At 36.4% G+C, this 7,996-nt stretch overlaps 1 long non-coding RNA gene and 1 pseudogene across 1 annotated transcript; both read right to left on the bottom strand.

The window, feature by feature from the left end:
• Nucleotides 1–427: 427 nt before the first annotated feature.
• LOC132642774 (uncharacterized) lies at nt 428–3,173 on the bottom strand. The gene is made up of 3 exons (XR_009583329.1): nt 2,425–3,173; nt 1,429–1,479; nt 428–650 (listed from the first exon to the last, which is right to left on the bottom strand). It is a non-coding gene; the product is annotated as an uncharacterized LOC132642774 (long non-coding RNA).
• A 55-nt stretch (nt 3,174–3,228) lies between these two features.
• Nucleotides 3,229–5,054, bottom strand: LOC132639871 (rust resistance kinase Lr10-like; annotated as a pseudogene).
• Nucleotides 5,055–7,996: the final 2,942 nt, after the last annotated feature.

The raw sequence follows: 7,996 nt of genomic DNA, 5'->3' as shown, positions 1-7,996 counted from the left end.
GGAGGAATCTGCAGAGTGTCTAGGTTCCCATCTAACGTTTCCACAACCTTGCTCATGGATGGTCGATTTTCTTTTAGATTTCAGAAAGAATTTGCAGCTTCCCACATTCAAGGACACCTAAGCACATCGGGTAGTAGACCTGCCACCATCTTCAAGGAGAAGTGCACTGAGAAAGTACTCCCTCCATCGCGATTTATTTCTTAAATTTCGTGCCCAATCAAATTACATCACATAGAAACTAATTGTCACGACCCAACTAGGGGCCGCGACGGGTACCCGATACTTGTACCGAGCACCCCTTATCTCGTATCGTACTTTTACTACTAGGTGGGCCGTATAGACTATACCGTATTTTTTTTTTCTGTTGCTTAACGCTAACATTAATGGCATAATTGTAGACATGGACTTATAAACTTTGCTAGCACATTATACAACGACGAAGACCACAAAAGTACAAAACATCTGACAGTACATATCTGTCTATGAGCCTCTAAACAAAGTACATCTACATATACAAGAAGGACCGGTTCTACCGTGCCCGAATATGTACACAAAAGTAGTACCAAGAAACTGAGGCTCCGGAACAACTGGAGCGCTGCCACAGTACTGCTGATGGAGCTTCTAAGAGTCAAATCTGTCTACCTGTTGACCTGCGCGGCATGAAACGCAGCGTCCACAAGAAGGGACGTCAGTACGAGTAATGTACCGAGTATGTAAGGCATGAATAATAACATAAAAGAGATATAACGCATGTCATGAAGTAGAAACACAACCTGTACATATAAGTACACGTTGGCGGATACCATGCATGCTTAGCGCTGCGGAACGTGCAGCCCGATCCATATGTGCATATACTATAACGTATTGCTGCGGCACGTGCAACCCGATCCATATACATATAATACTTTGCTTTCTTGGAAAACATTTCTTTTCATATATATATAACATAGAACATATCATATTGCCGAGGCGTCGGCTCCGATCCATTTAACCATATATCCCGCGTCCGGGACGATATCATGTACCATACTCCAACTGATCAGGTGGCTATGCGTCTATAGCGCCTTCTCTTTCCCAATCTTCCCCATATACATGCACATATACTTATCGTTCGATAAACGAAACAATTAAGAAAATCCGGGAATAACGGGCCCACCTCGGGTCAAATGAGGTGGCGTACACGATTTACATACGTTACATTTCATGACGTCACTTGTGAGAGTTTTAAGGTAGTCGGGTCCTATTTGTGCAAGTTCTAGATGTTTAGGCAATTTTTCAACATTTCATACAATATTTAATTCAATTCTACTGAATGAAAAAGGGGAAACTTTGGGTGCGGATTTCGGAGAATAGAGTTGTCCCCGAGGCTCGTATCCAACTTATTACGTTTAAGACATGCCATAGAAGGAAGGGTGAATCATTACATACCTTTTCCGATTCATACACGTCTCCAAAATCAAGTTTCAAGTTCGCCAAAATCTACAATTTGGTCACAATTACCAAATGTTAATTGTAAGGCTTTAAGATTTCAATCTTAACCAATACTTGTCTACAAAAATTTGGGCAGCATCTCCCCTATAAATACACCATCCCCAAAATTCAACTTAGCCAATTTTTTAATCAACAACAATCCGGGAATTCAACCCGGCCAAACTATCAACACAATGACAACAACCATGACTACAAAACACAATATAACACAACTAGTCTTCTTTCCAACATAATGCAATAGCTTTCGTTCCAACTTCACATTTCCAAACCAATCTCAATGTTTTTACATTCATTACTTTTCAAGATCATTACAATCTAATTCGGAAGCATTTCATATCATTTCTACCAAATATTCACAAGATACACAAAATATACAAACTTTCCACCAAAACCATAATCCATCCAAAACTTCAAATCTTCAATCTACATATTCATAACATATTTCCATCTTCCAATTTCATCAACCATAATCATAATTTGCACCTTAATAATTTCATTTTCATAATTACATAAATCTACCATAAAATCACAAAACTTCTCATAACCACTTAACAACCAATCTTTCATGCCAATATGGACTATTATCCTTCCAAATTCACCAACTAACATAATAATTCACATTTAAAACTCCACTTCTATAATTACATAAAAACTTCATTAAAATCATATAATTTCCTATAACTATTCCCAATAATTTTCCATGCCAACTTGAACCATTTTCTTCCATTTCCAATATAAATTTCACCATAACCACAACTAGAATACAACATAAAATTCAACTCATATTATTTATACAACAATATACATATATGTCCACTTACATATATGCACACCCACTTTGTAAACTTCCATATTTCCATAAATTCTACTCATTTCTACATACTACAACATAAACCAACCTTCATAACATAATAAAAAGGGATTAATTCTTACCTTTTTCTACAATCTTCTTCACTTGACCAAGTTGTCAACTTGAAGAAACAAGTGTTCTTTCTTCCAAAATAATTACACCAAGTTGTAAAGGACCCCTTTAATTGGTAGAAAATGATTTTTGAAAAAAAAAAAAAAATTTTTTTTTTTTTGGTCTAGAGCTTGGCCGAAAATGGCCTTCTTATTCTTGCTCTTCTTTCTCTTGTTTCTCTCTTTCTCAATTGTCTTGAAACTTCTAAATGTTTCAAGACAATTTAATGATCCTTTATATTAATTATCACATGGGAAATTTATTAATTTTGTGGGCTTGGGCCATAAGATGGCCGGCCACCCCTCTCCTTTGGGCCTTAATTCGTTTTTTTATTTTTTTGGGCCAACTCGGTTGATCCCGAGTTGGGCCTAGCCCACTGACCTTTCGACCTTACAACGTCCATATCTCCTTGTACCGATGTCACCTGGGAACCCACGACCTATGGTTGGAAAGCTAATTCAATTATCTACAACTTCTATTTCTTGGTATTTTCCAAATTCCAAACTTATAATACCGTTTTTGCCCCTAGAAGTCAGATCACCCGAAAACGTTTTCTTAAAAATATTCGTTTGGAGGACTTCCACTTTGATTTGGCCCAAGGGTCCTTCTTGAGTTGTGTTTAACTTCACATATGTGATTCATATGACTTTTCAGATGTCCCAAAAAAAATCTTGATGTGTGGGCCCCACCTCAGCAAATAATCTGACGTTCAAAAATACGGGATATAACACTAATGAAGGACAAAATATAAAAATGTCATTCTTTTTGGGATAGACTAAAAAGGAAAAGTGTGTCTCATAAAATGGTACAAAGGGAGTTATAAATTCAGTAGTCGAAGAAAAATAGAGGCAACAATACCAACTTTTGCTAAAAGTTCCCAACTAAGTAAGACTACACAAATAACAGCAGATCAATGAATCAAGATTAGGCCAGTTTACTCTTGATAAATCAACCTCTAATCTTGGGGGTGAATATAAGTAAGGCCTCAGAGGAATTTGCAAAGAGTCTAGGTTCCCTTCTAACGTTTCCACAACCTTGCTCATGGATGGTCGATTTTCCGGATCAGTCTGTATGCACAATAAACTCAACATCACCATCTTTCTTGCACATTCTTTCTCCTCTTCATTCATTATCCCGATTAGTTGAAGCTCTTCGTCTAGTTCAATTCTTTGATAGAGCCAATGAGGAAAGTAGATTTCACTCGTGCGATCAACTCCCACATCAACATTTTTTCTTCCTCCAGCCATTTCTAGGACCATCATTCCATAGCTATAGACGTCAGACTTGTGAGAGACACCTCCCAATTTTCTGGAGCAATATAACCGATAGTCCCTCATGCACCTAGCATTGACACGATACTCTCCTGTTTCATGCACAGTTTGGCAAGACCAAAATCAGAGATTTTAGGACAAAAATTGTCATCAAGTAGGATATTATGAGGCTTTATATCAAAATGAAAAATTCGAGTGGTGCAACCACGATGCAAGTACTCCAATTCTCGAGCAATGCCTATTGCAATTTTGTACAGTATTGGCCACCCCAATTGGCGAACAGTGTCAGATCTTTCCTCATAGATAAACTTTTCAAGAGATCCATTTGGCATGAATTCATATACTAGAGCTCTTTTGCGTCCCTCAAAACAAAATCCCACAAAGCTCACTATGTTAACATCCGATGTCCTGCTAATACTTGCCACCTCGTTAATGAAATCTTAACCACTGCCTTTTAGTTCATTCAGGACCTTCACTGCCACTTGACTCCCGTCACGCAAACTTCCTCTGTAAAAATTACCAAATCCTCCTTGGCCTAGTTTGTTTTTGAAGTGACTGGTGATTCGTTTGATATCTATATAGTTGTATCTTTTTGGAGCATATGACCCATAGTTCTTCAGAAATGCTTCAATATTCCGGTGATCCTCAGCTTTAGATTCCCAAAACATGAGGCTTTTGTGCCATAAAATCTTTTTTTTGAAGCAGAAAAGCAAAATCAAGATCCCCGCAAGAGAAAACTGCAACTGCCGGAAAAAAAAAAATGAAGTCATACACTGGGAACTACTAAAGTATTTGCAAAAGAGAAATCTTGAATAGCAAAATGGAAAAAGCAACTAAGAAATTTTCAGGGCAAGGTGCGGATATCACACCATATATATAAGGTATTTTTTTTTCCATGTTTTATGTACATATATAAATTTTGAACACTCTAAAAACAAGAGAAGAGGTTGGTTCAATAGTATAGGGTGTTCAAAATTCACCTTGAGTTTTCAAGTTCGAATCCTAGTCACTACATTTTTATTTTTCAAACCCCTCAGTGAAAATCCTAAATCCGCCACTGTTGAAGGCAGTCATAGATTTCAGAGAAGAAGAAAGAAAATGTAGTTGCCTGTGGCTACGACCAACCAGGTTGCCCGAAGAAGCTTTCTACGACCTGTAACCACTGTAAACAATGAAAATGTAAGTTGGACCAAGCAAAAACAAAACCAAAATCTTAAATATGAACCATGAAAAAAGCTCTTTACCTTTGTTGGTATTAGACCAAAGAAAGTTGCTAGTAATGTTATCAGTTTGAATCTTGCCTCCTGTATAATAACGTTGATTACACTCATCCGACACAGTCCATGCTAGTACAACTTCATCAATTAACAGATCAAATAAGCCACTATCATTTGATTTTGCTTCTGAATTTGATTCCAAAGGCAACCGAATAAGTGAACAGCTAGTCTGCTAGGAAACTGGAATCCTGGATAATGATAGACTGAGGTGTTATAGTATAATAGTATGAAACTTTGGCAGCCACTGTAGTTTTGATAACTTGGGAAAGAGAAAAATTCTTCAGTGTACTCTTCTGGCTACTGTTGCATTTGAACAAAGTGAGAAGAGGTCGAATCTATATGTGATTGAAGTAGAAATAGGGGGAGAGAGATTTCTAACGAAAGTTGTGCAGCTTTTGTTCTTCAACAACTTTTCAAGAATAGGGTCCTTAAGTCCGATAGAAAAGTCTCGTTTCCAAAGAGCGTGATATTTCACCCCTTCTAATTCAATTGTGGCAAATGGACTAACTCGTTCATGGGAACGTGCGTTGCACGTTTATCCTAAAACTATGTAATTTACCCGCGCTTCGCGCGGTCATAAATGACCTTACAAAATTTGCAATTAATTCTCTCTTAATATTAGAATATTTACAACAACAAAAAGGTAAATTCTAGTATAAAATATTTCAATTTCATGACTCACACTACTCTCGTTCCCAAGAACTTCACGATGTGAAGGCTACCTAAAATCATCACCTATAAAGATTAATGATCAGTTTAAATAAGCTAGCTCTGTTAATAAGTAGCATGAAAAAATTATGTCTAAAACTTAAGTTAATGACAATCTTTATTTGAAATTGCTGAGCACAATGTCCTTCCAATAATTTTTACCTTTCAGATTATCGTTGAAATTTTAGCATTAGTCCTCTGGCTAATGACGAAATGTAGATAAAAATAAAAAAATTAAAAAAGGCATATAAATTGAATTCAATAAACAACCGCGGTGTATTCTTCCAAAAATAAAAAATAAAAATCTTATCAACAAATTCAACACATTAAAGAAAAGTTGAATAGCTAAAGTGTACTGAAAGCAGGTTAAATATATAACGAAAATGGAAAACAAAGTACAGGAAAATAAATGGATGCAGTTAAAATCTTGAATCTCAAATGAAAGTAAGGAACAATCCGAATACCAACGTACTTACAAACTACAATTGCATCTTAATAATTTTGTATCCTATATCAAGGTCCCCAGTATGCCACGAAGCCAAGTTAATAATTTTCCAACTGTTTAACAAATTGCAATTGCATCTTAATTTGTATCATATATCAGGGTCACCCCAATATGTGACGAAGCCGCTATACTAGTTTTGCCTACCATTTAACAATCATCCATCAATCTAGGGGGAAATAACCTTGTGTTCTTTATTATTGTTTCAAATGGAAAATAGCTACAGTGCACCCTAACGTTTGGCCAGATTATTTATAACACACTCAACCTTTTAGGAGGGGGGGGGGGGGGGGGGGGCGCTATTACCCCCTTGGTCATATTTTTTTGTGTATTTTAGACACCATTATCAGGTCGTTACTAAGTGACCCCAAATTTTTTCCACGTAAGTGCGACACACGTGCTTAATAAAAGGCCAGAAAGCCCTTAATCTTTCATTTACACCAAACCAACACCAAAAAAAAAATAAATCATACACCATAGAAGGGGCATGACCAAAATCTTCTTCTGGGATTGTTAAGAGTCCAACAAATCTGCATTCAGTAATACCCCATGATGGAATCGCACCTTAAGCTTCATCTTTGGATCTTCATTATCAGTACAGAGCTTATTCAACTTTGATTTCACCTCTTTCATAAAGAACCCTAGACAGAAATTTCAGTGAAATTAATTAGAAGAAATTCAGTGAAATATAAGATATAAATAAAAGAGGAGAAAAAATTTACATAAAGATTAGCTTACCACTTGAATCCATTAGATAATTTGAAGGTTTTTTATTGAAGTTCTAAGCAAAAATGGAGTCCGAATTGGGTCAATAAAAGGGTAAATGAAAAGGGATTTATTTTTTTACCGTTATTTGCGCCACGTGGCAAAAAAAATTAGAGGTTGAGGTCAGTTCGATATACTTATCACGCGCTCCTCGATCGTGTTCTCACGTTCCAGGCCACATCACCTGATAATGGTGTCTAAAATACACAAAAAATATGACCGGGGGTAATAGGAATCCCCCCAACGTAAAGGTTGAGTGTGTTATAAATAATCCGGCCAAACGTTAGGTGCACTGTAGCTATTCCCTTGTTTCGAACATATTGAAATCTTTTTTTTTCTAGTGTCATGTAGCCGTTCTGAATAAGCTGATGCAACAGTCTACCAACTTGTAGAAGAATATGCCCTTCATTAAGTCTCTGTTGTATCCTGTATAGTAGAACTATCTCATTGTCAAAAAGATATCCAAGTATGTATTGTCTTCGTCATACATGGGTATTAATCTTCTAAGTCCTCAATGGGAACCTGGAGAGGCTTTCCTTCACGTAAGTCAAGGAGGCAATTCGACCAGTCCGCACTTATTATAACTATGTCATTGTAAATCTGAATGCACAACAAAAATCTCGGGAAAAGGCCAATTTGATCCATCTCAGTTAGTTCTAAAGTAGTCGAGTCATTACAGGTTTTTGAACTTGCATAACGAATTGCCTCAACTGGTTGTTTACCAATAGCAAGAAAATGTAAAGTTAGTCTAGAAACTCATTCAAATCTATATTTAGACTATTTTCTTCGCACACGCTCATTTGTTTTCCTAAATAAAATTCGAAGAATTTTTTAGATGAGGAAGATCCAAGAATACAAATAGCTATGCCTAAATATCATTACAGAGCAACTATTGTCGCTGTTAGCTTGCCTCGGTGTCTTGGTGGACAATCATGAAGTCTTCATACAAAACATATAACTTGTACTTCAAATATTTCTTTAGTTCTAGTAAGATACGATTATCTAATTAAGTTATTTTTTA

The sequence above is a fragment of the Lycium barbarum genome, chromosome 5, assembly GCF_019175385.1.
Source record: "Lycium barbarum isolate Lr01 chromosome 5, ASM1917538v2, whole genome shotgun sequence".
NCBI classification, from domain to species: Eukaryota; Viridiplantae; Streptophyta; class Magnoliopsida; order Solanales; family Solanaceae; genus Lycium; species Lycium barbarum.
Note: the sequence above shows the minus strand (reverse complement) of the source record. Positions and strands in the feature narration are given on the sequence as shown.